Source organism: Condylura cristata, unplaced genomic scaffold (genome assembly GCF_000260355.1).
Source record: "Condylura cristata isolate star-nosed mole 26May11 unplaced genomic scaffold, ConCri1.0 scaffold00009, whole genome shotgun sequence".
Taxonomy (NCBI): Eukaryota; Metazoa; Chordata; class Mammalia; order Eulipotyphla; family Talpidae; genus Condylura; species Condylura cristata.
Genome location: NW_004567110.1, coordinates 30,363,719 through 30,372,313, shown reverse-complemented (window position 1 = coordinate 30,372,313; position 8,595 = coordinate 30,363,719).

The window sequence follows — 8,595 nt, the reverse complement described above, 5'->3', positions numbered from 1 at the left end:
AAAGTTGTGTCCTAAAAGGGTTCACACAGCATGAGTCACCCCAAGCTCTGTGAGCTTTGACTCTTTCAGCATATTACAATGTACTTAGCAACAAAGATCCTATCCTGTTTATTTGTGTCCTTTACAGAGAGATTTATCATGTTTTAAAAAAATGCACCATTGGCCCTCCCTGATGGCACAATGGGTTAGGATGCAGCACTGCAAGCTGGCCGCAGCTGTGTTGGTGCGAGTTTGATTCCTGTCCCCAGAGGTGACCCACATGGCATAGCAGACCTCTCCTGTCTCAGCTGCTGCTCCCCTCAGCAGTGATCTGCCTGTTCTGCTCCCCACTGTGTCTCCAGTGAATCCTCTCACTATGTACCTTTGCCTATACCCCAGTTCTGTATGCATAAATTTTTTTCATTAAAATATGAATTAAGGCCCTCCCTGGTGGCGCAGCGGGTTAAAGCACAGCACTGAGAATCTAAAGCTGCTTCCACAGGAGTTTGATTCCCACCTGCCCTGGAGGTGACCACATGGTGCGGCAGACCTCTCCTGACCCGCCCGCTGCTCCCCTCAGCAGTGTACTTCATCGATCTGCCTGTTCTGTTCCCCACTCTGTCTCTGGTGAAGCCTCTCACCGCCCCTGAGCCTCTGGCCTGTACCCCAGTTCTGTATGCACAAATAAATAAATCTTTAAAAAAAAATGAGTTAAAAAAAAAAGAATGGTTCATCAAACTTCTACCTCCCACATCCTGCCTTATCAACAAAACTCCTAATTTCCCAGTGGGTTAGGCAATAGCTCCAGATTCAGATTTCTGAATAGAAGAAGTACATTATCATCAGAGGCTGGACACCCATTGCCTATTTCCATCCTCTACTGCAGTGAAGCTCTTTTAACCAAGATGTCTTCTCTCTTCCAAAACTTTAATAAGAGAGGTCATTTGAACCAAAAACAGTTACACAGAAATCTCCAAGTTATATTCTCAGAGGGAGAACTCTGTCTGGGTAGTCATGGACACAACAGGGAAAGAGCATTAAGCTGAGAGCCAGGAGACCTGAGCTCTGAGTATAGTCCTATTGCTAATTAGCTGTGTCACCTTGGTTGGGCAAGTTACTTGTGAAATGAGGGAATTAGAATAAAATATCTACAAAAGTTTCCTCCCAATATGAAAAGGGTAAGCTTGTGACATACTTAATTTTTAGTAATTATCACCCTATTTATAGTAATTTTAAATACTAACTCTTTAATGTATCTGGAGTATACTTCCTAAATCTTTGATATCTTGTCTGCAGTGTAGGTTGTTTTATAAAATTGAAGGTGTGATAGTCAACTCTTGAGTCAGTTTACTGAAGGCTTGTTTCTGTGACTGATTATTGGTTATGTGTATCTGTTGCAGCCATTTCTCACAGGGAGATAAGTTTGTGACAATTTGCCCTCTTTTGGTTTATTAGTAAAATTTTCTAAATTCTCAAAGTGGTTGTTTCATGTTCAGTGGTTGTTTCAGTTTCATGGTTAAAAGTAGAGTCAGATATCCATGCCACCCACATAATTGTTACCAAGCTATTCCTTTATTTCTTATTCAGCTTGAATTTATATATATGTATATATATATATACACACACACACACATATATATGTTTATTTTTACATCATTTTGTGTATTTTTTCATCGCAGTTGTAATCCCTGTGGGCTTCCCATCACCAAATCACCCTGTGCCATCACCATAGTCCAGTGCATTTCCCTCCCCCCACTGTTTTTGATCCCATTCCCCACCCCCATAAAATGTCTTTGGTCTATAGCTGTTCATTATTATTATTATTTTCTCGCCTGGTCCGTTATACTCCCACTCTGAGTAAAACCATTGGTATTTTTCCTTTTCTTTTTGGCTTATTTCACTAAGCATGATCTTCTCCAGCTCCATCCATGTTGCTTCAAAGAACATGTGTTTCTTTTTTTTGGTTGCTGAGTAATATTCCTTTGTGTATATGTACCATCTCTTTTTAATCCAGTCATCCACTTTTGGGCATTTGGGCTATTTCCATGTCTTTCTAATTGTAAATAAGGCATCAATAAACATGGGGGTGCAGGTATCTTTTTGAATCTGAACTTTTATTGGAAGGAATATAAAATTTGATTTTTTCTTAATATTAAACTTTCAAAATATTTTTGCAGTTGCTGTTAGAAATAGTCATAGTTTTTTTCCCCCTTGATGTCTTTGGAGAATATTATTAAGAAATTAAAAATTACGTGAGTTCTTATTCCTCTAATCTCTAAAATAGCATTTACCTAAGTTTTTAATGCAAATTCCTTTTTTCTTTAGTTTTGAGGTAACACTTATCTATGACATCATATAAGCATTCAATATCTTATACACTATAATGTAATTCTATGTATACTACAATATAATTACCACCAAATCTAGTTTTCATCTGCCACTATACATTGGCCCCCTTTAACCCATTTTGCTCTCCTCCCATCACCAAGTTATTTCTAGTTATTTTAGGTTTATTTATTCATGCATACAAGAACTGGGATGTAGGACAAAGGTGTATATTGGGGGTGGTGGGGAGAGGATTCACCAGAGACAGAGTGGAGAGCAGAAAGTGAAATGCACTGCTGAGGGAAGCAGAGGGCAAGCCAGAAGAGGTCTGCTGAGCCAAGTGGGTTGGGTTGGGATGGAACTTATGCTGCAGTGGCTGGTGATAGCCTGATAGCTGAGACTTTACCCCTAACCCCTGTAACCACTGGGGGAGGGGGGGTACTTCTTCTTTTTTTTTTTTTACTTATAGGTTATTTTATTAATAAGCAATTTCTTCCCAACGTGTATAAACAAGATGCTTACATTGCAACATGAAAGGCACCAAGTACTCAAGTTACTATTAACCTCCTGTTTCCTTTGTGTAAATTGGGGGAAAAAAAATTGTACTTTTATATCACTTGTTTGTTGTGAGAATGAATTGAGATTATGCTTGGATGGTGTGGGGGATTCAGATGGGGTAGGGCACTCGTGGTTTGGTGGAGGGAAAAGAAGGTTATATACATATTTGAAAATATACATTGCACACACATAATTTACACACATGTGCAACTTACATATATGTTTAATTTATATGTGTATGTAAAAGATGTGCTACAGATATATTTTAATTAAAGGGCATACCAAAAAGAGAAAAAAGAGTGATTATGCTTTTAAGGCCTTGAATGGATCTTGGTATATAGTGTCCATTCAATAAATAAAAGCTCTTATTGTTAAATATGTAAAGAAAAAGCTCTCCTTTCTGCTCTTTCATTAACTGCATGCACTCATTCATCAGAGAATGAGTGCTAAGTATTTTTGTGTTGCCTTCCAGAATTATTCAAAATATTGTTTCTAGAAAGGAGTTTTGATATTCTGAGTCAATAAAACCTGATGCTTCCCCTATTAGTTAAAATAGGGATACAGATTTAGATAAGAAGGTTTGTCTTATTACTGGGTGCAGTTCTTTGATTTCAGAAAAGTATCCTTCCCTCTAAAATCAGCATAATTGAGGATACACTTGGCAAACTCCTTTCCAAGTTATAAGCATGAATGAGACAAATAAGAATGATGTGGCAAATTTTTCAAACGGACTCACGTAATTGGTCTTGTTTTTATATATCCTTCTCAGCAAAATTATCTATTTTTATGCTTGATTTTTTTATTTGTATATGCTTTACATCAGGTGTAGTCCCCACAGAATTCCCACCACCAGTTCATCTGTGTACCATCACCTTAGTCCCTTGAGCTCTTTGTTTTGTACCGTCTCGCTCCTCCTCCCCTGTAGAATGTCTCTGATTTATACCTGTCTGGTTATTTTTTTAAATTTTGTTGTTTTTTTTTTTAAAGATTTATTTATTTGTGCATACAGAACTGCGGACAGAACTGGGGTACAGGCCAGAGGTGCAGGAGCAGCGAGAGGATTCACCAGAGACAGAGTGGGGAGCAGAAAAGGCAGATGGACAAAGTACACTGTTAAGGGGAACAGCGGGCAGGTCAGGAGAGGTCTGGACCATGTGGTAACCTCCAGAGCCTGCGGGGATCCAATTCAAGCTGAAGTGGCTTTAGCTTCTAGGTGCTGTGCTTTAACCCGCTGTGCCACCAGGGAGGGGCCCTGTTTCTAAAAAATATTGTTACTGTCCCTCCCTGGTGGCGCAGCGGGTTAAAGCACTGCACTGAGAAACTAAAGCCACTTCCGCATGAGTTCGATCCCCACCTGCCCTGGAGGTGACCACATGGCGTGGCAGACCTCTCCTGACCGCCTGCTGCTCCCCTCAGCAGTGTACTTCATCTATCTACCTGTTCTGCTTCCCGCTCTGTCTCTGGTGAATCCTCTCACCCTCCGCATCTCTGGCCTGTACCCCAGTTCTGTATGAATAAATAAATAAATCTTTAAAAAAAAATATTGTTACTGTTTTATCCCCTGATTCCTTATTTGGTTTCCCTATATACCTCCTATAAGTGAAACCATACAATATTTTTCTTTCTGACTTATTTCACTGAGCATAACCCCTTCTAACCCTTCTTAGCAAAATTTAAATTTGAAATTCTTTTGATGGTGGTCATATTTTCCTCCTTCTTGGTAAATCCTAATGATCTATAAAATCCAGTCTGGGAAACCTCTACATACATCTACATATATCAGTGTACACCATGAAGAAGAGTTGTAGCCATCGATAAGATTCTGTAGTTCTGGGGGCCTCCCTGGTGGCATAAAGGGTTAAGTCACTAGAAAGCTATCCTCACTAGGAAGCTATCCTGCAGCCATTGTAGCAGGAACTTGATCCTATGCCAGGGAGTTGACCTACAAGGCACAGTAAACCTTTCCTGTCTAGTCCTCTGCTCCCCTCAGCAGTGTATTTTAGAGATTCTGCCTATTCTGCTCCCCACTCTGTCTCTGGGAATTCTTTCACCCCTGCATCTCTGGCCTGTACCCCAGTTCTTGTATGCATAAATAAATAAATAAATCTTTTAAAAAATTTTATGGTTCTGGACCAAGGGAGTCACATGAAGAATGGTGGGGGAGGGAGGGAAAGTTGCAGTATCTTCTCCAATGTCATCTTTGGGTCCTCCATCATAGGCCTCACACCCAAGTGTTCAATGAGTGCTCTTTTCCTTATCTGTTCCTGTTCATTTATATATTTGGATTTTAATTCAAATAATACTGCTTATTGAAGTCTTTCTGGTATCCTTAGTAAAGTTTTGTCTCCCTGTGAAACCCCAGAGCACCATATATCATTAGAACACTTAACACTATAATAAATTTGCTTTGGTGATTATTTGTCTTTCTCACTTAATAAGGGTAAGGATGGTGTTTGTGTTTATTCATAAATATGTTTGCAGTATCTAGTATATTTCTTGCCTGGTATGTAGTAAGGCACCAACAAAGATTTGTTAAGTAACCGAATAAATACATTTATCAGGTTTAACACTTTGTATAGATTGTATAATCATTTAGGAAGCTATAGGTGAGAATGGCCTGATACTTATGAAGTATACCTTATCAGCCACAATTTTATAGGTCAGAAACTAAGTCCCTATGAGTTCAAGGAAAATACCCAAGGGTACCTGAGGTAGCAAATAGCAAGGCTAATTAATCAACCCTTATTTTTTCTACACAGACCATGTATAATAGTGGCTATAACAAAGGCTCAGGCTAGTAATTTGTTTAGATGTGTAATACATAGAGTAATTCTGAGAAAATTATAATGTATTTATTTATCTTGAGCATCACTTCCCCCTTTCCTCTTTAGAGGTTGGACTTGTTTAGGGAATAGAAATGTGATCTCTTTTTCAAATAACTAAGAAATATTAAGGACTTGTAGTAGTTTCAGAATACAGGCTTTGTTTTGATTTGCTCAAAGGACAGATACATTTCACATTCGATAAGTCATCTTTTAAAGTGTACAATTCAGTGGTTTGGTTAATCAGAAACATTTGCAGTCATCCCCACTGTCTAACATGAGAACAATTTTCTACTTTGATTCATTTAAAGGATCCTTTCTCACAGATACAAAAGAACAACTAGGTAAGTGCAATTGAATACTCCAAGAAAGACATAGACATCTCAAATGAAACTGAAGCCAGCAAATATAGAGCTTCTAGTAGTCTTAAAAAGGGAACTGCATTACAAGTAATAAGAAGATGACAGGTAGGTACCTCTCAGTCAAGGGCCAGGTCACAGCAGACACATTTGCATTAGAGAGCAGGTCAAGAACTGCTCTCCAGAACTGATAAGAGGGAAAGGGTCAGAGGCGAGTAATGAATATAATTAAAGAGCAGGAAAGCAAGATTCAGGATGAAAGCTTTAAGGAACCTGCAGTAATTTAGTCTAGGGGAGTTATCTAAGGACAACTTTAAAGGATTGCTATACAGGAAATGGTCACTTGTTTTGACCGAAAAAAGGATTCATTTTATAGTATGAAAGATGAGGTTAACACTGAAGAAGTTTAATACAGAAGAAAGTCATGACACAGAACCTTGTAAATATCAAATGAGGGCAGCAAAAAGCCCTCTGACTCTTCTAAAAATCTGTTAAAATTTGCTAGAATAGTATAAAAAACTCCCTAACTATTCTCCATTTTGTCCCACTTGTTTCATCATTTTCTCATACATATATGTTATATATTATATACACACACAAACACAGAATCACTTGAGAGTAAGTTATAAAAACGATTCTCTTTTATCTCTAAATACTTCTCTGGGTAGTCTCTAAAATAAAGGATATTCTCCTGCCAAACCGCAGTACTATTTAAAAATTAGCAAATTAATACTACTAGAACACTAATCTTTATATATCTACGACTTTTTTCAGTTGTTTCCTATTTTCCCAATTATGTGCTTTAAAGCAAGAGAAAAAAACAAGTTTTTTGACCCATGCTCCATTTTGTATTTAATTGCTATGTCTCTTTAATTTCTCAAATCTGAAAGTTTTTCAGTCTTTGTCTTTCATGACCATAATATTTTTTAAAGATACAAGTTATTGTTTTATAACCTGCCCCTTGATTTCGGTCTCTATGTTTAAAATAAAACAAAATCTCATTAGTTTGGGAAGTTAAAAACTCAGTACCATACCTAAAGTGAGCCTTTCTCAATGTTTCTCTCAGCCATTTTTCTATTCGATATTCCATTTATCGATGATGAGATGAATATTTTGTATCCATTTCGGTCTACCTGCATTTTACAGTTCGATTTCTTTAAAACTAGGTTTAAGAATCACCTATAAACATTTGAGATTCAAATCACCCGTAGATCCCCATTTTCAGAATTTCACCTTTGTAGTGATAAACTATGCTCTAGCTCAAGAGACAAAAGCTGCAGAAGTGGGTCACTAAAGTATTCAACAAATATTCTGAATGCCTAGTACATGTCAAGCTCTGAGAATACATTAATAAGAAAAACAAAACCCCTGTCCTTTTAACCTCGCTGACCAAATTTAAATTTATAAATCAGAATCCAAGAATCTGACTCCTTAGAAGGCAACTGTCCGTGAAAGGGACAGATCTGAGATTCGATTCCAGTGTGGATAACACTGCGGGATCCTAGCACAGGCGCCGGTAATAAAGTTCCCCGTTTATCCAAATGCGCGATATAAATGACTAATCCCAGGCCAAGGGCCCGAAAGGAACTTCATTCAGGAGCTGCTCCAACCACATTTTAAGCGACAGTCGCCCGCTGAGCGTGGGGCTTCCTTGGCCGCGCGCGTTCCAGCGGCCAAGCTGGGGTCACGTAGGGAGCCCCGCGCCCCAGCAAAGCCGGTCCTCCCAGGCCGGCAGGGGCGAGCACCTGAGAACAGCACACGGAGAAAGCCGCGCAAGGGGGTGGCCCCGGAGAACCGGCTCCTCTGGGCCGCCTCGCCCGCTGCAATGCAATCTGGGTGGTTTTTCCAGGTCCCTCCCTGCTTCAGTCCGCGCCCAGTCCCTGCCCTCGCGGCGCCTACGGGCGGGGTAGGGTGGCTGGAAGATACCGCGACAAGGGCGGGGCTCCACCGCAGCCTCAGCCGCAGCGAGTCTATCCCGCCGAGGATGGTGGACGCTGGTTTCCAGCCGCGTACCCTCCAGCCCTGGCGGAGTAAGCACCCGCCGCTGAACTTCGAGCTGCGAGCGGGAGCGGCACGGTGCACGCTCGCGAGCCCGGGCCTCGGTCAGGCCTGGCCACTGCCCCTCTCGGGACGCCACCTGCTACCTGCGCCTCCACTCACTTCCCCTCCTGCCAGGAAACTGGGCAGCACCACAGCCCGCTCTTTCCTCCCCCCACCTCCCTGCCCCAAGGGGCCGCTACTTGCTACCTGCGCCTCCACTCGCTTCCCCTCCTGCCTGGAAACTGGGCCCCCTCAAACTCCCAGCTGGGTCCACTCTTCTTCGACCTCTCTGGGTGCGATCCCCAGCTCATGCCTGAGAGGTTCTTTCGTACCTGGAGTGGGTCAGCTTAGTAGATTTCACATCGTGCCTCTAAAGGGCAACACCTGGAGCGAAAATGGTACTTAAGACGGAACACTTCCCGAGGATACTCGAAATACAAAACTCGAGGAAACCTCACGTCTAGGGCTTTTTTTTTCTCGCAAATGCCAGTGCAGTTTTATCTTACTGTATC